At 47.9% G+C, this 21,757-nt stretch overlaps 1 protein-coding gene across 1 annotated transcript in view; it reads right to left on the reverse strand.

The window, feature by feature from the left end:
* Nucleotides 1–14,101, reverse strand: part of EEF2K (eukaryotic elongation factor 2 kinase) — a 63,829-nt gene extending 49,728 nt beyond the window's left edge. The window contains exon 1 of the mRNA XM_045461202.1: nucleotides 13,706–14,101. The gene's annotated coding sequence lies outside the window, so the exon portion shown is untranslated. The remainder of the gene's footprint in view (nucleotides 1–13,705) is intronic.
* Between the last annotated feature and the right edge of the window lie 7,656 nt (nucleotides 14,102–21,757).

The following is a 21,757-nucleotide window of genomic DNA, read 5'->3' on the forward strand; positions in this document are numbered from 1 at the left end:
AAGAAGTACATGACTCATACACTGAGAAACACAACATGTTGAAAGAAATTAAAGACCTAAAAAAATGGGAAGATATTCTGTGTTCACAGATCAGAGGATGATTTAATATTGCTAAGATGCCCATACTCCCTAAATTGACCTACAGACTCAAACCGATCACTATCAAAATCCTAGTGGCTTCTTTGAACAAATTAACAAATGGGTCCTAAAGTTCATATGGAAATTCAAGGGTCCCAAAATAGCCAAAACAGTCTTGAGAAAAGAGGAACAAAGTTGAAGGAGTCACACTTCCTGAGTTCAAAACTTGCTACAGTAGCTGCGGTAATCAAGACAGTTGGTATTGGTGTAAGGATAGACACAGATCAATGGAATAGATTTGAGAGTCCGGAAATGAGCGCTCACATTTAGAATCATTGATTTTGACAAGGGAGCCAAGACCATTCAATGCGGAAAGAATAATCTTTTCAACAAATGGCGCTGGGACAAGTGAATATACGTGGCAAAAGAATGAAATTGACCCCCTTCCTTACACCCATCATAGGAAATAACTAAAAATAGATCAAAGACTTAAACATAAAAGCTAAGACATTACTTAACCCTTAGAAAACAATATGGGAGAAAACCTTGTGATGTGGGTTAGGCAAAGCCTTCTTAGATATGACACCAACAGCACGAGCAACAAAAGAACAGATAAATTAGGCACCATCAATACTAAACATTTGTGGGACGCCTGGGTGGCTCAGTCAGTTGAGTGTCCAACTCTTGATTTTGGCTCATGATCATGATCATAACTGTGAGGTTATGATCTCACAGTTCGTGAGATCGAGCCACACGTCGGGCTCTGCCCTGACAGTATGGAGCCTGCTTGGGATTCTCTCTCCATCTCTCTCTGCTCTTCTCCCACATTCTCTTTCTCTCAAAATAAATATTATACAACTGAACAATAAAATAACAAATAACCCAAATAAAAAATGGGCAAAGGGCTTGATGAATTTTAACAGACATTACTCTAAACAAGATATACTCGTGACCAATAAGCCCGTGAAAGATGCTCAACATCATTAGCCATTAGGGAAATGCAAGTCAAAGCCACCCCCTAGGAGGGATCAATTTTTTTAAAACCCAGTAAATAACAAATGTTGGCAAGGGTACGGAGAAATTGAAACTCTCATACACTGTTGGTAGGAATGTAAAATGGTGCAACCACTTTGGAAAATAGTCTGACAGTTCCTCAAAAAGTTAACCACAGAATTACCATAAGATCCGGCAATTCCACTCCTGGGTACACGTCCAAGGGAAATGAAAACATTCACATAAAAACTCGTACACATATGTTCATAGAAGTGTTATCTGTAATAGCCAAATGGGGAAACAAACCCAAATGCCCATCAGCTAATGAATGGATAAACAAAATGTGGCGTATCCATACAATGGAATGCTATAATAGTCACAAAAAGGAAGGACTGACACAGGGTGAACCTTAAAAGCATTATGCTAAGTGAGAGAATCTAACCACAAAAGACCATGTATTGAATGAATCCATTTACACGAAATACCCAGAGAAGGCAAATCTATACAGATGGAAAGTCCATGAGTGATTGCCTATGGATGGGGGAGGGGAGAGTTGCGGGGGCGGGAAGTGGGGAACAATTGCTAACGTGTTTCTTTGGAGTTGGTGAAAATGTTCTAAAACTGTGTCTTGATTGCATGACTGCCAATATATTAAAAACTGTTGAATTGTACTTTACATGGATAGATTATAAGGTTTGAGAATTATATTTTAATAAAGCTAAGGTTAAAAAAAAGTCAGAAAAAACTGCGACACTTATGTTTTTTAAGATTTTACTTTCAAGTAATCTTTACACCCAATGTGGGGTTCCAACTCACAACCCCGAGGTCAAGAGTCACACACTCTACTGACTGAGCCAGCCAGGCACCCCACAAAACTGTCACATTTAAAAAGCAAGTTGAGGGGTGCCTGGGTGGCTCAGTCGGTTGAGCGGCCGACTTCGGCTCAGGTCACAATCTCGCGGTCCGTGAGTTCGAGCCCCGCGTTGGGCTCTGTGCTGACAGCTCAGAGCTTGGAGCCTGCTTCACATTCTGTGTCTCCCTCTCTCTCTGCCCCTTCCCTGCTCATGCTGTGTCTCTCTCTGTCTCAAAAATAAATAAACATTAAAAAAAAATTTTTTTTTTAAATAAAAAGCAAGTTGAAGAATATCAGGTCTATTATGGTGAAAAGAAAAAGGACATTTGTAGATGGGTTGAGACTTCCCTCAAGGACCCCTAGGAGCTCTACCAACACAGGGATGACAGTGATAATGGAAGCTGGAAGGTGGGGGTGGTGGGAACTTTGAAGAAGTTTGTACAGAGGTGCCTGGGTGGTTCTGTCAGTTTAGTGGTTGACTCTTGATTTTGACTCAGGTCATGATCCCAGGGTTGTGGGACTGAGCCCTACAATGGGCTCTACACTGAGTGTGGAGCCTGCTTGGTTGGGATTCTCCCTCAACCAACCTCTCTCTCTCTCTCTCTCTCTCTCCCCACCCCTCCCCCACTTGTGCACACACACAAACGCTCTCAAAATAAATCTGTAAAAAAAAAAAAAAAAAGAACTTTGTACACTTCTACACTGTGTTAACTTTTCACAAGCTGAGTTGCTTTCAATATAAAATAATAAATAAACGAAAACACTTTAAAAATTTTTTTAGATCAAGGTAATACTTTTTTAGATCAATCTAATGGCTCCTTCCATCTGCAGGCAGCCTCCTACTGGCACTTTCTTAACAGCTACCATAGCAGGGAATATATTTCTATCCTAACTTGGTACACACAAAACGCAAATTAAAATGTGAGGAAACTGTACTTAGCCTCACTTTGTACAACGTGCTCTGCTATTTTCTACTCCGCTCATTTTTGTTTTGCTTTACTTCCTTTTCATTCTTTTCCCTTAAGGCACCACCCACAGGGATTTCTTGAAAATCGGCCGCCCCAGGTGTCTACTGCAGAGTTGTTTCTTACCCTGTGGGCAGGACACAGTCACGGTCAAGAGCCAATGCCTGAACCACCTGACCCTGTTGGTTACCAAAACCTGCCCTGGGCCCTGGGCCCACTCCTCCCCCTCTCGGCCGCTCCCAGCCCCAGCGCCTGCTCTGCCCCCGTCAGCCCTTGGCCAGAACCTCTGCTGACCAAGGCAGCGTGGTGTCTGGGGCTGCCAGGGGACCCAGCCCGGTCACTGGCGTCTGGGGGCTGGGACGGTGCTGGGAGGGGCCAGAACCTCAGCTTCAGCCCACAGGCTTCCAGGCAGTGTAGTCCAGGGGCTAAGAGCCTGCTCGCAGGTACAAATCCCAGCTGTGCTGTTGATGACCTGGACTAAACTAATTCAGCTCGCTGACGTCCCCATTCGTGAGGGGAGCTGAGGGAGGGGAAGTGGCCTGACGTTCCAGAGCCAGTTCACAGGGTAATTATGACCAGAGCCACAGACCCGACATTCTCCTTGACCCTGGGAAACAAAAGGAGCTGCAGACAAGCAGCTGCGACCCTGCCTGGCACAGCGCCTTGCACTCAGCAGGCACGTGATGCGTATTCCAGAACTGAGCGAGGATGTTTTATGGTTTTTCCGTTGTCATAAATTTGCTCTTAAGGCAGCTGTGACAGTGCCTGCGAACTGTCCCCCAACAGCTGTTCTCTCCTTCTTAATAACAACCACTGGTTTTTTTGGCTAAACACGTGGCCACTCAAAATAAGGTCCTTTGCAGTTAGGTGTGACCATGATTCCTTTGCAGTTTCCTTCCCAGATTCCTTCCCAGTTTCCTTCCCAGATTCCTTTGCAGTTAGGTGTGACCATGTGTCCAAGTTCTGGCCAAGCGGATATAAACAGAAGGGCTGTTTTCAACTTTAGGGAAGAGTTTTTAAAGGGAGGGAGTGTGCCCTTCTGGACTCTTCCTCCTTCCTGCTGGCTGGAATGGAGGTGTGATGGCTGGAACTCAAGCAGCTATATTTAACCAAGAAGAAGAAACCATATGCTGTAGATGGCAGAGCCATGAGACAGAGGGAGCCTGGGGCAGCATTATCTTCCATCATGGGCCAGTATAACAGCCCTGGACTCACAATCTTCGGACCTGACTACCTCAACTTATAATATCTACTATAATCCACCCCCACACTACTTGCTAATTCTATCTAGTCCAGTAACCCCATCTCTCCCCCCAAAAAGTCACATCACATCTCTTACGACAAGTCAAGGCCTGGATAGGATCAGCCTGGGAAAACCAAGGCCTTAGTCCAGAGTCCAGACTTGGCAACTACTCCCACATTCGCCCAGGAAGACTGGGCCCTGGAGGCTGCCGGATTCCCCTAGGCAGGCAAGGAGCCCTCAATGGCCCATAACTCAGCCCCACGAAGCCTGTTCCAACACCAGCCAGAGCCCCGGCCTCCCAGGAATCTCCATCTGACTTGGACTTCCCTTGGCCCACAGGGGCCTGCTCCTGTTGGCAAAGAGGCTGAGACCAAGAGCAGCACCCCAGCTAAGACATCAGGATTCTCTGGAAGGTTTCCTTTGCCCTTGCTCTGGAACCCACATCTTCCCCTCCGAGTCCCTGACACACCCTGGGAAAATATTTGTATAGAGAGGTAGTTGGGTGGAATTCTGAGTCAGACCCAACTTCAAGCCCCCACTCTGCCTCTTACTAGCTGTGTAACATTACCTCTCAAGCCTTAGCTTCCTTGCGATAATGCGGGAGGCAGTATTCTCACCGTTAACCTCACAGCACTCGCACAGAGCAAGCACTAAGATACAGAACTATTATCATCATCATCATTTTTATTTTCCTAAATAAAGGGGGCTGAACCTTGGGTCCCAGCCACGCTGGTAACCTGGATACCTGGTTAGCAGCCAAGCCAAGCTTCTTCAGGGGTCCTCGGGGAACAGGCTATTTTAGACTCTGGCCAGAGAATCACTGCTCTTACTGGGTCTCGCTATAAAAGGTTCCTCTGGCAGTGGCTGGGACAGAAAACAATGTTTGCAATGTCCAGGTCAAGGCCTGTGGGCCAGGCCACAGTGACCTCTGGTCTTCCTTGGGGCTCCCTTCCTGCCCCCGGCCCAGGGCTGCCTCGCTACCTGTAGAAGTGAACTGCCGGCCACTCCCAGGAGTCAGCATCCCAGAGCCGATATTGTCCACGTGATGTGGCCAGCGCACACACACCACTACCACATGCCCAGCACAGCAGAACCCACAGGGTCGTCAATTGCACCGCCGCGAACAGGGTGACTTGGGGGCCACCTTGGGTCACACACCTGTTTCTGTTCCAGGATCTGTTCCCCTCCCGCCACCCACCCGCTCCCATGTTCTGTGATTGGAGATGCACCATCAGGGAACAGGGTGTGTCACATGACCCAGGTCTAAGCCAATCACAGCATTCAGGCACCTGGCCACAGTGATTGGCTCACAGGTGAGCATGTGACTCAAGCTAACCAATCTGGCCCAATCCCAGGTAAGCCAGGGGTTTTAGTCTGAGAGAGTAGAGAAGGTCGTCCGTTTGTGTAGGATGTGAATCAGAGACAGGGGCTGAGGCCACCAGAGAACAAAGGTGACGATTGGCAGAAAGCGGAACAAGAGATTTAGAGAAAAACAAATAGTGGTGATATCATTTGAGACCATGAATCCAAACATGCCTGACACCGCCCCTTTTTGGGGGGTCTGGGGATGACTTAGCTGATTATACATAGGTTTTTCTTACCTGCATTATGAAGAGTCCAAACCCAGCCAGCACTTAGAGCCACTGTGTATTATTTCTTATAATTAAAAAAGTTTCAGTAAAGCCCGTGGTTAAAAATAATGGCATTTTCCTATTGAGTCCATGGTGTATGACCGTACAGGTGGGGTACTGCTCAACTTTAGTTTACAACCTTTGCAAGAGGACAGGGCAGCCCTGCTTCCCACCTCCAGAGGCAACCACTTCCAATTATTCTAGATGTTACTTCAGGTAGATACTGCCACATCCCTAAATGGTTTCTCTGCCATTTCTTACTTTGCCTATTTGGGTCCTTATATATTGATTTCCTGGTGTGATAAATGAGACTTGAGCTTCCCTTGAACTTCGCACTTCCCTTCCACACTCCACCACCCCCAGACTGGCAGTCCCTCTCCTGGTTCCTTTAGATCTCATGCCAAGAATGCTGTCTTATTCCACCAAGCACAAGGAGCTATGGGTTTCTTACAGGTTAGCATGAGTTCATCTCACCAAGGGAGATAAGCAAAGATGTGGCTTTTGTGCTGCAAATGAGTGATAAGAAAGAAGAAGATACTTTCGTTCCTATGGAAGATGCGTAATTTTTACTGAAGTGAGACAGATAAGTAACACATGTAGACAGCTTCCGGTGTCCCAGGTGCCATGCTATGTACTCGACATGGACTCTTATCTGGCAATGACGGGAACTGCTGGGCAAAGAAGTGACAGCCTGCTTGCGATGGGGTACCTTGGGGAGGAGGGGTGAGCAGGGGCAGGATGCCCTGGGCTGCAACCCCGGCTTGTTCCAAGGGTATCTTGGGCGGTAGCAGGAGTCCTCAGTTTCCTTCAAACCAGAAAGGAAAAACTATCTTGAAGACACATCTGCACTCTCGTGTTCACTGCAGCATTATTTACAATAGTCAACGTATGGAAACCACCTAAGAGATGGATGAATGGATAAAGAAAATCTGGCGTACATATACAATGGAATGTTATACAGTCTTAAAAAAAGGAAAGCAATCCTGCCATTTGCAAAAACATGAATGAACCCGGAGGACATTATGTTCAGTGAAATATGCCAGACATAGGAAGACAAACATTTTGTGATCTCACGAAAAACAAAACAAAACAAAACAAAAACACCCCCAAAGACACCAAAGTCATAAAAACAGAAAGTCAGATGGTAGTTGTCCAGCGCTGGGAGGTGGAGGAAATAGGAAGATGTTGGTCAAAGGGTACAAAGTTTCAGTTGTGCAAGATGAGTAAGTCCTGGGAATGTAATGTACAGCTCGGCGACTATAGTTAGTAATACTCTACTGTATACTGGAAATTCACTGAGAGAATAGATTTTTCTAAAGTTTATGTAAGTATCTCTACACCCAAAGTGGGGCTTGAACTCAAGACCTGGAGATCAAGAGTCCCATGCTCTTCAGACTGAGCCAGCCAGGTGCCCGGAGAAAAGATCTTAATTATTCTCACACAAACATAAAAAACTTAGGTAACTATGTGAGTCGATAAATATGTTAATTAGGTTCACTGTGGTAATCATTTCACAATGCATATGTATACCAAGCCGTCATGTTGGACACGTTTAATACATACAATTTTTATTTGTCAATTATATCTCGATAAATCTGGTGGAAAAATTTAATAAAAATCAAAGCCAAAATAGGGGCTGAGAAGCTGTGTTCTGCAGCTGCAGGGCCTGGTTTGAATCCCAGCTTCCCCATTAGGAGCCAAAGTGCTGTCCTAAGGGTAAGCTGAGCCTTCCTGGAGTCTGTGTCCCCCACAGCACCTGGCCCTGGCAGGACTCAATGGTGCTAATCAAATACCTTTCTGGGCTGGGTTTTATTTATTTACTGAGGGTGGGGATAGTAACAGAGGTGACGAGCTCATGTCGGTGTCTTATTAATGTCTATAACCCCAGCATGTGGTAGGTGCTCATGAAAAAATATTTAAACTATTGTGGAAAAATGAGAGAGTTTATATGAGAATGTCAGGATAAAAGGACTGATTTGCAGATGTCTACACCCACCTGCCCTGCCCTGAAGAACCATTCACACCAAGTTCCCACCTCCCTGCCCCTGGCACCCCACGGGCCCTCTTTCTGAAATGCCTCTCCTACCTGCTGCCAAACCCCTTGGTTCTCTTCAAAATCCAGCTCAAATTTTTACTCCTTCTAGAAAGTCTCCCCTAGGTGGTGTCCTCATCTGTGAAACAGAGGACCAACAGTACGGACCCCTGGAGATGTTTGAGGAATCAGTGAGATCCGGCATGGGATGCCTGACAGAGAACTGGAGCTCAAAAGTATTGGCTGTTATTGTGACCACCCCCCAAGCCCCACTCCCTAAGTCACTTTGCTCCTGCCAGGCTCTCCAGAAGCATTTCGATTATACCCAGAGGCTGAACATTCTATGTGGTGGGCAGAAACTGGCCCTCCAAAAGATGTCCACATCCTAATCTCCAGTATCTGTGACTATGCTCCCTTACATGGTAAAAGTCACCCTGGGAATGTGATCTTGAGATGGAGAGATTCTCCTGGAAAATCCCAATGTACCGTATATAATCACAAGGGTCCTTATAAACAGGAGGCAGGAGGGTCAGAGCTAAAGAGACATGATAATGGAAGCAGGGGTCCTAGAGAAAGATTTGAAGATGCCATGCAGCTGGCTTTGAACATGGAGAATGGGGCCACAAGCCAAGAAATGCAGTCGGTCCCTAGAAGCTGGAAAAGGCAGGGAAATAGATTTCTCCTAGAGTCTCCAGAAGGAACTGAGCCCTCGACTTTTGAACATGAAAAAAAAATTTTTTTATGTTTATTATTGTTGAGAGAGAGAGAGAGAGACAGACAGACAGACAGACAGACAGAGAGCAAGCAGGGGAGGGGCAGAGAAAGAAGGAGACACAGAATCCAAAGCAGGCTCCAGGCTCCGAGCTGTCAGCACAGAGCCCGAAGCACGGCTTGAACTCATGAACCGCAAGATCATGACCTGAACTGAAGTCGGCCGCTTAACCAACTGAGCCACCCAGGTGCCCCTTGAACTTTTTTGTAATGTTTTATTTTTATTTTTGAGAGAGAGGGCGTGAGTACGGGAGGGGCAGAGGGGGAAGCAGAGGATCTGAAGCAGGCTCTGTGCTGACAGCAGCGAGCCCGACGCGGGGCTCAAACTCACAAACTGTGAGATCACGCCCTGAACCAAAGTCAGACACTCAACCGACTGAGTGAGCCACCCAGGTGCCCCTTGACTTTTGAACTTCTGACCTCCAGAACCATAAGAAATTTGTGTTAAGCGTGTGGTGATTTGCTATAGGAGCAATGGAAAACAAATGTAGCCTAGAACAGTGGCCCTAAACACTGGGGCACTTTTGCCCCTTCAGGAGACATTTCGGCAACGTCTGGAGACGTTTTTGGTTGTCACAACTCTCCGAGTATACCTGGTATCTAGTGAATAGTGTACCGAGTGTACCAGGGATGCTGCTAGACACTCTGCAGTGCACAGCACAGGCCCCACAACCCAGAAGTATTCAGCTCAGGATGTTAATAGTTCCGAGAAACCCCACTTTAGAAAGATTCTGGGGGAAGCTCAAGGAGCTTCCCCTGACCCACTCCCCCTCCTCTCCTCTTTAAAAGCAGATCTCCATGCATACCGGTCCTGGTGTTTCTTTTGAACTGAAGAAATAAACTTACTCACTGATGAGAACAGCACCCCGCGGCTGAACCCAAGGAGAGAAGTCAACGTTTGCTCCGCTGAGGCTCATAAAAAGATCACTGCGGCACATACACTGTGCTTTGTGCATATAAAACTGTCATGGAGCAAAGGCAATTTTATTGTTTTAAAAATCAGAAAAACACAATTTAGAATACAAAGCACATAATATTGTCATTATAGCTTCGGTTTACAAAATGCACAAGAGAGCTTGAATTTAATTTTTAATCATTTGCTGGGCACCCTTCTCATGTACCCGGGACACTCTGTACTCCTGGCGGGTCAGACCAGGGATCCAGCGTGTCTCACTTCTCAGGGGAGCTCTGTGTTTACATAGCCTCTCGGTGGCCAAACCATGTGAACGTTTGGAACAAAAGGGGCTGTGTCTTATTCCTCGCCAGCTCCGAGCCAAGAGCACAATGCCTGGCACACAGCAGGTTCTATGTAAATGCATGTTGCGTGAATGAGTAATTAGAGAAAAGATGGCAAGTTCTATGGCCATCATGGGCAGTGCAGGCGTGGAGTGGAGGGACTATGCCATTATAATTACAAGGCATCTGGGGCTTAGTTAGCTCGAGACATGGCTGAGATCCTGATTAGGAAAACCTGGATCATAGGGAGGCCCTTAAAAAGCACCCAGGACTACGATCTGAACCAACAGGCTTCGAGGACAAATAGACCTGGGTTCAAGTCCTGTCTCTGCCACTACTAGCTCAGTGACATTAGGCAAATTACTTAACCTCTCTGAACCTCAGCTTCCTCATCTGTAAAATTCACTCATCCTACAAAGCGGAGCAGAGTAAGCAGAGAAGGAGAGGTAAGAGAGGTGGCCAAGGGTCATAAAAAGCTGCTGTGGCATAGACCGCTAGCTCTCCACCACAGATTTGTGCTCCCCTGCCCCACCACGGACTACATTTCCCAGCATCCTGTGCATCTAGGTGGGGCCATGTGACTGCATTCGGGCCAATGGAATGTGGGCAGGAGTAACTGGCGCTGCTTCCAGGCAGCCCATTTTCCACAACCTGGTCAGCTCTCCCTCAACTGCAATCCTGCCCTGAGACACGTAGCACAGAACAGATTTGCAGCATTTCGGTGTCACTTACAAAGCACTTACACCATAGTTCCTCTCAGTTCCCTGGAGGGCACAGGTTCCCCATTCCCTGTGCCCTCTGCCTGGCACACAGCCAGGCCTGCCCTCCCTACCCAACCCCTGGCCAACTGTTCTGCTCATCCTTCAGGTCTCAGTTTAGATGCCGCCTCCTCCAGGGAGCCTCCCCTGAAGCCCAGGAGATAGGCACTATTAGCTTCATCCTACAGACAAGGAAACTGAGGAACAGAGAGGTTAAGTGACTTCCCCAAAATCACATGGCTAGAAAGTGGGGTAGTTGGGTGTGAAGACAGTGTGGGCTGAATCCAGGGCTTTTACTCGCCATCACTTGCTAAATCAGTCCTTCTAAAAGTGTGGTCATGGCACCACCAGTAGCAGCAGCAGCAGAACATGGTATTTTCCAATTCTCGGGCCTCACTCCAGTCCCACTGAAGTAAACTCTGGAGGTGGGCCCAGCAATCTGTGTTTAAACAAGCTCACCAGGTGGTTCTGATAATGTGCAGTTAAGTTCCAGAACCAATGGCCTAGAGAAATTCTCTGCAGCTGACTCCACCTGTGGAGTCCTTGCTAGGGCGGGAAAGTGTCACAGCTGAAGATCTGAACACTTGTCCACCCCTCTGACTTTCTAGCCATTTGAAATGCTTCTCTGGGTGTTCCCAGCCCTAGAGTTTTGGGGACCCAGAGACCGTCATCTCCTATTTTATCATCAGCATGTTAGTAACTCGCTGTTTCCTTTGTTCAGAGCCTTCTGCTTGTGCCCATCACTCTTGTCTACAAGGGTTCAATCCAGCAACATTCAAATACCCAAGGCACTTTAGGGGCACCTGGGTGGCTCAGTTGGTTGAGTTTCTGACTCTTGATTCTGGCTCAGGTCATGATCCCAGCGTTGTGGGATCAAGCCCCACATCGGGCTCCATGCTGAGCATGGAGCCTGCTTAAGATTCTCTCTCTCTCTCTCTCTCTCTCTCTCTCTCTTCCCCCGCCCCCCACTGTCCCTCTCCCCCACTCACATGCTCTCCTCTCTCTCTCTCTCAAAAACAAAACAAAAAACGCTTTCATCCTGTGGTGGCCACCATAATCACCTTCTTCTAGAATATTCTCAGTTTACTAAGGCAACAGTCTGCAGCTTCTTGGTCAGCAGAACTGATCTCTCCAACACAAAACTTTTATTTTTTAATCAGTCCAGCCAGCCGCCATTACTTTGGATATAGTCCCAACCATCAATTTTTTTTCTGCTTCAGCTTTAAGAACTGGGTCAGAAAGAGTGATTCCTAGAGAAGGAGCTTGAACAAATCCAAGTTTCTGCCGTTGACCTTCCATTTTCTCCCACAATGTTCTCCGTGTCCCGGCAACTGGGTGTCAATCCTGCCAAAGACTGGACAAGACTTCTTTGGGGAATCTGACCAGTGTGAGAAAAAAGGCCTTAAAGACGCCCTTCCCCAGGGAAACAGCCCAGCCAGATCGCCCGGATGCAAAGGCCACAGCCAATAAACCCCACGCACAGCCCCAGACCTTCCAAAGAGCTTACTGGAGCCCCATTCCCTTCAGCAGACATGGACCCCCAAGGGAGGCAGAAAGGGGGGTGGGACTCTACTCCACAGTCATTCAGGGGCCCAGACTCCTCCCATCTGGTAGCTCTGCCCTCTCCTAGGCCCTCAGAGCCCTCCAACTCCGTTGGTATATGTGGACAGAGGGGGCGGGAGGTTTTTGGGGTTCAAGCTCAAGAGGGGCACACGCTATTTCTGCTCACATCCCACCGGCCAAAATGCAGTCACACAGCCCCCCAAACTGTAAGGGAGCCTGGGAAATTCAGCCAGGTGATACCCCTGGAAGAGGGGACTAATCGCCGTCTCTGCCATATTATACATTAAAAACGGTTTAAAATAATCTCAGGGCGACATCCTCAATCAGCCAGAAAGCAGTGTGCCGTCACCGAAAGCACAAAAGAGAGAAACTGTACATCACAGAATGTACACAATCGATCCTACACAATCTGAAACCATATTAAGTGATCGTTAGGCTCTGACTTTCTGCCTCCCCTGACCCCTGCAAAACCCTCTTTGAGAAGGGAACTCAAAGGAGGGAGGATGGCCATCCCAACTGGGTCACACCTGAATCCACATCGTCTAGAAGCTTTATCGTATTTGTTGAGTTAATACATGAACAAAGGAATGAATGTGTGCATACGCTATCTCTAAACCCTACCTCCTTCCACAGGCATCCTTTCCAAATCAGCTCAAACATCACCTCCTCCAGGAAGCCTCCCAGTAACCTCCCCCCTCCACGCACCTCCACACAGCGGGCACAACTGGCTCCCACCTGCTTGCTCTAAGGGTCCGCGCTTAGTACCTTTTGCTCATTAGTTGGCTGTTAGACAACCCTGGGCTTCGGTTTCCTCCTCTATAAAATCATAGGGCTGGACTATGTCACTCCACTTCCTGGCTGAAACTGTGGCCCCAGGCAAGCAGCGTCCCGGGCCAAGGGCCCAGAAGTCAGGCTCCCAGAGTGTCCCCACAGCACATGTAGCGGCCCCTTCCCATGCAGCCCATCTGTCACACTAGGGGCGCAGCCGGGCTGGCTCCCCTCAGTCCTCCGCCCGGGTGCTGGCCGATCTAGGCCGGGACTTACCCAAGAGGCCTCCACCCCCGCGCCGCCACTCGCCTATCAATGCCCGGCCCTCGGCGCACATGTCGGCGGAGCCTGCCAACACCCAAACTCCCTCCCGCAGTCAACAATACAGCAAGGGCGCGTCTACGCTGTCCTCGGGGTTCCAGGAATTCAGGCCTCTTGTTCAGGGGCCAGGGTAGGGCATGAGGCTCGGGGCCCCGCAGGAGACAGGAAGGCAGCACCGCCCCCACCCTCTACGGGCTCTGAGGAGCCCGGGGCGGAGGCCCCCAAACTGCCTCTCCCTGCCGACGGCGTGCCAAGTGTTTTCCCAACAGACACTGCCGTTAATCTGCATGACTCCCCGCTTTTACAGAAGCAAACACAGAGTCCCAAAGAGTTGAACCCACAGAAGAAGCGCTTCACACACTCTGCGCCGCCTCCGCCCCACTTCCAGGCTCGGACCCAGCGCGCTCCGGGACCCGGTGCACCGGTGCGCGCCAGGCCTGCATCGCCGGATCCCGGCCCCCCATCCGCCTGGCTACACGCGGCCAGCACTTACCTCCTTCGGGCGGACAGGCACCGCAGCCGCTGCCCACGGCCGCGAAGAACCAGAGGAGTTGGCAGAGGCTCGCGGCCCGGTGCTCCAGGGTGCAGGGCGGGCGGGCCCCCCGAAAGTCCCGGGGAGCGGCGAACAGGGCGCACCGGCAGGCGCTCCTGGGAGGCAGAGAGGGCTGCGCAGGGCGGTTGGATAGATCTCTGGGCGCGGCGGCCGCCGGCACGATCCCGGGGCGCGATGGGCCGCTGGAACGATCCCGGGGCGCTGAGGACGCGTATCGGGGGCGGGAGCGCCGGCGACAGTCAGCGGAGCTGGGGCAGCTGCAGCGCAGGGAAACGGACGTCGGATCCCGGCAGGAGCGGGGCTGGGGCACCAGCAGGCGGGCAGGGGCGGGGCTCTGGCCCGGCGGGCGCACCGCGCAGCACTTACGTGCCCGCCCCCCGGTGGCCGTCACCGCTCCTGCAGCCCCCACGCAAGTCTCCAGGCCCCAGGGCACAACCCGCGCTGAATGCCAGCCTCCCCGCCTGCTGACTACACGGCGTCCGGACCTAATGTGGGGGGCGGTCCTAGCACCCACCCGCGAAAGGGGCGCCCTCCCGGTGGGTAATTCGTGAAGTCCTTTCCAAAATCACTAGAAATCCATCTCATTGTTTAAGTCTCCATGTGTAACCTTAAACTATTTTTATCCGAAATTGTTTTTTTCCCTGATTTCTTCTTTGTTAAAACGTAGGCACTTACGACAATTGCAGCTATTTGTGTGATTATTTGATTAGTATCCCCTGTAGACGTTCCTTGCCATTCCAGTAAATTGCCGTATTCCTAACTCTCAGGGCTCGGCATATAGTAAATGTTTAATAAACACCTGTGGAATGAATGGATAAATATGGAAAGGTATAAAGAAGAAAGGATACAAAACGTGTGATAACCACTGTGAACATGCTGATACTATATCCTTCCAGATACTTTTCTAATAAACTTTTAGAAATTTCACAGCTCTTATTTCAGATATAATTTCAGATATAAAAATAATAAGTGATATTTATTGAGTGATTTATCTCATTCCAGTTTCACACCAACCCTGTGAGTAGGTTGCATTAGCTCTATTTCACAGATCATAAAACCGAGGCTTACATAGATTTTTTTTTTTTTTAAAGTTTTACTTATTTAAGTAATCTCTAACACCCAACATGGGGCTCAAACTCACCACCTCAAGATCAAGAGTGGTGCACTCCTCCAGCTGAGTCAGCCAGGCACCCCTGCCCAAGAGATTTCTAAGGTGGCTCCTCTTGGCAAAGGGCATCTATATTACAGGAGCTGGAGGGCATGCTGAGTCTTTGCTCAGGTGAGGCCCAGCAAACACAGAGACCACAGGTGCAGGCAGACCAGAGACAGACAACGATATCTGGGTATACATGTAGGTATATTCACATTTTTCTAAGGAAGAGTGACTCCTTTCCCTTGCTCCTTTCCCTGGGTGACACTAGCTTGTGAACATGTTTTCGTAGTCAAGAGCCACCCGTCATTTGTAATGCTTGCTTTGGTATATGGGGGGATGTAGTAGGCGCTGATATTTTTACCGGACACTCACTTTGTGCAAGTGACTGTGGTAAGTAACTGCTTTACAGGATTAGCTCTTTGATTACCATCCCAATGCTCTTATTGTCCCCACTTCATACACAGAATGAGACAGGTTAAAGGACGTTCCCAAGGTTACACAGTCAATGGCAGACCCAGGATTTGACCCAGGCATGAGTATACACTGGCCCCTCAAGTGTCCTGTCCCTAAGCCTTGACTCTTCAGTTTTTGAGGTCCCTGAACATTCAGATTCCCCTGAGAGAGCAAAGGCCTTCAGCTTACCAGGTGCCATGGCCTCTGTAGGGAGCAGGTTCAAGTTTATGTGGCTTGAGGAAGGGGGATGACATATGGCAGCATCTCATAAGGTAGTGGGGGGGGGGGGAATGAATGAAATGGTCTTGAAACCTATCACTGAGTGTTGTAGCCTCTGGCCTCTGTACTACAAGTTTTGGAAAATACCAGAGCCAGTAGATATTTTGGTTTGATGTTTTGGGAAAACTGGCTTTTGGCAAGACAAAATTGCACCTGAAATTCTGACGGTGGGAATGTTGGGCAGGAACAGAGTCTGAGCTACTCTGTCCAAGTCCAAAACCAGACAAAAAACAAAACAAAACAAAAAAAACCCACCAAGACTGCATTACTTAACTACTTAAAGCTCTGAGTGGTGTTGGGCAAGTTATTTAACTCCTCTGAGCCTCTGTAAGTTTTGTCTGCCCAGAAGTCCCCTTCTTTGCAGGAGGATCTTGATTTGTCCTCAGGAAACTAGCTCACCCTATTCTCAGGTTGAGGATGGCCCTTCCCACTGACATGGGGCCAAGTGTGAACACACGAGAAGACCTGGCCAATCAGCACATTCCATCCTTTTAGCCACACTGATTGGTTCTGGGATGAGCATGTGACCCAAGCCAGGCCAATGAGATACTTATCTGCATCTTTTCTAGCAAGCATAAAAACCAGAATCTCTCTTCCAGAGAGTTGTTAAGCTAATAGGATTTAAGCCTAGGGTTTCTGGACATTCATTCTCATGGCAAAAATTTATTAAGCCCCTATTGTGGGCCAAGTATTGTGCTAGGAGTTGGGGGAAAGTCCTGCCTTCGGAGAACTAATGGGGTAAGAAATGGGAGAACGGCAATTTCTCTCATAGTCATTATTCCATCATACCATTATAAACCTCCAGGTGTGCCAGGAGCGAGAGGTATGGGCAAGAAGGGGAGATTATAAGGCAAACCTGCTCAGAAAGGCTTCTCTGAAGAAATGGCATTTGAGCCGGGCTCTGAAGGAAAAGTAGGCATCACTTCCAGTAGCTTTGGGAAGACAGTGCCTGGGTGGCCTCAGCAAGGAGATGTGGGTCAGAACCATTCTTGGTTTTTACTCAGTCCTTGATCACCTCCTATAACCATCACACAAAGTTGTTCAGACTTTACTGAAAAGTTTGGGGTAACAAGAATTAAATATAGGACAGAAAACATTAAACCATACTAGCAATGTTACAGTATCCAAGAGGAAGAATAAACCCTTCCCAGGGCACTCTTCATTGGCCCACTCCAGTTCCAAGCCTTGCTCCCCTGCCCTAAAGCCTGCCCCTCCTTCTGTCACACAGGCAGCCATCTCCTCTTCAAGCTCTGAGGGACAAAATCCCTGCCTCTATTGGAAAAATCCCTCTTCTCACCGACAGGGAGTTGGTTTTTTTCCCCCTTTCCCACCAGAGGAGTCCAGAGTAAGGGACTCAATAACCCACAAGATGCAAAAGATACCATCAAGAAAGTGAAAAGACACACCTGAAGCTAATGTAATACTGTGTGGTTGTGACTCAACAATACTTAAAAAAAAAAAAAAAAAAAAAGACAGTGAGAAGACATTTCAGATAATGGGAGAAAATATTGACGAATCCTGTATCTCATAAGGGATTCGTAGCTAGAATATATAGAGAGCTCTTACCACTCAAAGAAAACCCTTTGGGTTTAACCACTTTGAAAACCTTTACTTCAAAAAATTAAACATTGGGTTACCATACAACCCAGCAATTCCATTCCCAAGAGAAATAAAAACATATGCCGACACAAAAACTGATACATGAATGTTCAAAACAGTATTAGTCATAATAGCCAAAATGTGAAACCCGACTATCCATCAGCTGATGAACAGGTAATTAAAATGTGGTATATCCATACAACGAAATATTATTTGGCAGTAAATATGAATGAAGCACTGACACATGCTACAACATGGATGAACCTTAAAAAAATTATGCTAAGAGGCGCCCGGCTGGCTCAGTCGGTGGAACGTGCGACTCTTATTCTTGCGGTTGTGGGTTCGAGCCCGACATTGGGTGTAGCGATTACTTAAAAATTAAATCTTTAAGGAAAAACCATTACGCTAAGCAAAAGGAGCTAGTCACAAAAGGCAACTTACTATATAAATTTATTGATATAAAATGTCCAGATTGGGGAAATTCAAAGTGACAGAAGGTAGATTATTGGTTGCCTGGGGCTGGGAGGGGAGTTTGGGGAGAATGGGCAGTGACTACAAAAGGGTGTGGGGTTTCTTTTTGGGGGCTATGAAAATGTTCTAAAATTAATAATCCTGGTGATGGTTGTAAACTTTGGATATACTGAAACAAAAACAAAACCTGAATTATACACTTTAAATGGGTATAGAGGTGCCTGGGTGGCTCACTGGGTTGAGCATTTGACTCTTGATTTCAGCTCAGGTCATGATCCCGGGGTGGTGGGATTGAGCCCCGCGTCGGGCTCTGCATGGAGTGTGGAGCCTGCTTAAGATTCTCCCTTTCTCTATCTCTCTCCTTCCCTCTGCTCAGGTATTCTCCCTTTAAAATAAGCAAATAAATAAATGGGGATATTGTACGGCATGTGAATCACATCACATTAGAGGTGTTAACCCCCTCCCCCTACCCCCCCCCCCCCCACACACACAAAGTGCTCACGGAGTCTCCATCTCACCATGGTGCTTCGGGGTGTGGCAGCAGAAGAAAGGTCACCAGGAGCAGTAGCCCAGCTCTTACGCGCACTAGCCCCGTCGCGGATACATGGCTGTTCTCACCTTCCAGGAGATGGGTATAACCCTCACAGAGGCTCAGAGAGGATGGAGAACCACCCTAGCCCCATATGCCACAGAAGGGAAATGTTCTCAAGTGTTAAAGGCTCAGATCTCCTGTCCGTAGGAGCCTGCGTCTGCAACGGTTATAGAGCGATTTTAGGTTCACAGCAGAACTGAGCGGAAGGTCCGAGATTTCCCATATCTCCCCTGTCCCCACACAGGCACGGCCTCCCTGTCATCAATGTCCCCCACCAGAGCGGTACATTTGTTACAAGTGGTGAACTTACACTGACACATCATTATCACCCAAGTCCATTGTCAATATTAGGCTTCGCTCTGGGTGTTGTACATTCCATGAATCTGCACAAATGTATAATGACATGTACCCAAAGCTGTAGTATCACATACAGTAGTTTCTCTGCCCTATAAAATCCTGTCTCCCAACTTTCGGGAACCACAGTGAGATGCTTTAAAGCAGTAGCTTGAAAGTCCTCCTTGGCGCACTTCCGTGGCTCCGAAGGTCCCCGGCCTCCTGGGCATAAAAAATGAAGTGTATCACAGAACCATGGCATAGCCCAAGTGTAGCTATAGGAAGACTCACACAAAATGACTACACTTGGGTCTTTTGGGTGGTGCGTTTCTCCCCTTGCCTTGTGCAAAGCAAACCCCAGGAACAGAGTGGGGCATTTACACACATCTGCATAGGAAAAGATCTGGAAGGTCACTCTTTACAGGGTAAAGAGCTCCTGCCTGAGCTGTGGGGATTCAGTTGTAAAGGGCAGCGATGGTGAGGAAGAGAACTTCCCTCCAACTTTATACATACGATATAACATTTGAAAAAAAAAAATTACAACCGGCATGCATTATGTTACATTTCAAATTTATTTTTTAGGATTTTTTTAATTTAAAAAATGTTTTTAATATTTATTTTTGAGAGAGAGAGGGAGAGACAGGGTGCGAGTGGGGGAGGGGCAGAGAGAGAGGGAGTCACAGAATCCCAAGCAGGCTCCAGGCTCCAAGCTGTCGGCACAGAAGCCAGAAAGAGACAGGAGATCATCCCCTGAGTCGAAGTTGGACGCTTAACTGACTGAGCCACCCAGGTACCCCCTATTTTTTTTTTCAAGATTTAAAAAATAATCTCTACACCCTAGGTGGGGCTGGAGCTCAAACTCAACCCTGAGATCAAGACTCAGCACTTTCCATTAGCAAAACGCTGACAGAGTTTAACTGGGTAGAGAAATTCAAGGTGATTTTATTTCATTTTTGCTTTTGTTTTTTTGCTCGAGTGTCAACAAGGAACACATAATTACTTTTACAAACGTTATTTTGAAACGTCACTCAAAACCAAAACAAAAACCAAAATGAAACAAAACCTCAAAATGAAGCAGTCTAGCTGCTTTGGGTCCTGTGGCCTCCCCACCCTCGCTGTGCTGGGGCTGGCTTTGCACAGAAGCTGACCTCTCTCAAGCGGCACCCTTGAAGACACAAATCACCAGAGAAGCCGGGTCAGCAAGTCTGTGGGAGGCCACACGGGCCAGCGGGGGAGAAATGCTCAGATGAGCTCATGGCCTTGCTTCCCCTGGATTTTTGTTCTTTTGAAGAAGCACCTCTTGGCCGGAGGGTATCTGGAAACTCCTCCCAAAAGACCTGCTCTTTGCCTGATCAGGTCTAGTAGGTGCAAGATTAATGTTCACTTGAATTAAGTTATGAGAGAGAGAGAGAGAGAGAGAGAGAGCGAGCGAGCCGGGGTGGGGAAAGGTTGCTCCCAGGAAATGGGAGTCACGACAGGGATGGGTGTGTGTTTGGGGAACCTGAAGAGGTCTCTGTTTCCTGCTTGTGGCCACAGGTGATCTTCCAGAAGAATAGACCACAGTCCGGTTACGTTCAGACAAAAGATCTACGAGCTAGCTCTCATGCTGGGCTGTTCCAGCCCAGAAGCATTTGCCTCTGACCTTGTCAAAGCCCACATAGCAAGAGGGAGCGGCCTCGACCAAGGATGCAAAACCACCAGTATACGGAAGAGTCTCACTGCCAATACTGTTCTAGGTCCTGGGGAAATAGCTTTGGGTGAACAAGACACGATCACCTGCCCTCCCGGAGTCGACATTCCAGCCGGGCCCATTATAGTCCTCAGAAAAAGCCAAATACCAGCTCGAGGCAGTGGTGGGGAGATGTATGTGGAATAATACCACCAAGTGGTCAGCACCCATGTAAGAACTCTGGTGGTGAGCCAACTGAGGTACTGGGAGGGAGTGGGGAGCTCAGGCCGCTGGAGTCACCACCACCACACCACCCACACTATGGGCCAGGGAGGTTTGAGTGCACGACGCACATCACCACGTTTAACCTTCCTCCGCTTCACTCCAGTGTAGCCAAGTACACGGAACAGTGCCCGACATGTTGAAGGAGCTCAAGAAATACCTGCAGAATGAACAAATGGGATTCCCATAGCAATCCTGTGAGCTGGGTATCATCATCGCCCCATTATCACTACAGACAAATAACTGAGGTCCAGAGAGAAGTAGTTTTCCTAGGGTCAAGGCTCAGGCTGTGTTCCCAAGCCGACGGGTCAGTTTATACACTGTTTCAGTTTTCCATTACTGCTGTAACAAATTACCACAAATTTAGTGGATTGAAACAACACAATGGTTTTACGGTTCCAGAACTTAGAAGTCCAAAAACCAAGGTGTCAGGCACTTGTGTTCCTTTTCATAAGCTGTAGGAGAGAATCTGTGTGCTTACATTTAACAGCTTCTAGTTCATTCCTTGGCTTGCGGCTGTATCACTGGGACCTCTGTTTCTGTCTGCACGTCTCCTGCTCTAATTCCTACGGCTCTCTTCTAAAGACCCTTGTGATTACCTTGGGCCCATGTGGATAATCCAGAACAGTCTTCCTACCTGAAGATCCTTAATTTAATCACACCAACAAAGTCCCTTTTGTCCCATAAAGTAACATACTCACAGGTTCTGGGGATTTGGATGTGGACGTCTTTGGTGGGTGGAGGAATTATTCAGCTTACCACACCCACCTGTCTAGCTTTACTGTAGTTTTGTTATTTTCCTTAAATATGCAAGGAAATGGAGAAGCCTATGTGTAGGTAAAATTCGAAAAAAGTGGACTAACTAAAAGCATCTGAGACTCCTGAGCAAGGAGGAAGGGGGATCGAACTTGCAGATATCAAAGGAGACTTGAATCTTACTTACAGCTTAGTTCAGTTTATTTTTTATTTAAGAATATTTGAAGCAAATACACAAAACGTTAACTAATTACGGATGACGAGAAATGGAAGTTTGCTATGTACTTATGTATTATGTATTTGATCTGTACTTATTGCATTAAAAACAAAAAAACACTGAAAGAGCCTGCATAGAAGAACGCCGGGGTTTTGGGAGGCTGGAGAATACTGGCTCTGCCTGGGGCA

Source organism: Leopardus geoffroyi, chromosome E3 (genome assembly GCF_018350155.1).
Source record: "Leopardus geoffroyi isolate Oge1 chromosome E3, O.geoffroyi_Oge1_pat1.0, whole genome shotgun sequence".
NCBI lineage: Eukaryota > Metazoa > Chordata > Mammalia > Carnivora > Felidae > Leopardus > Leopardus geoffroyi.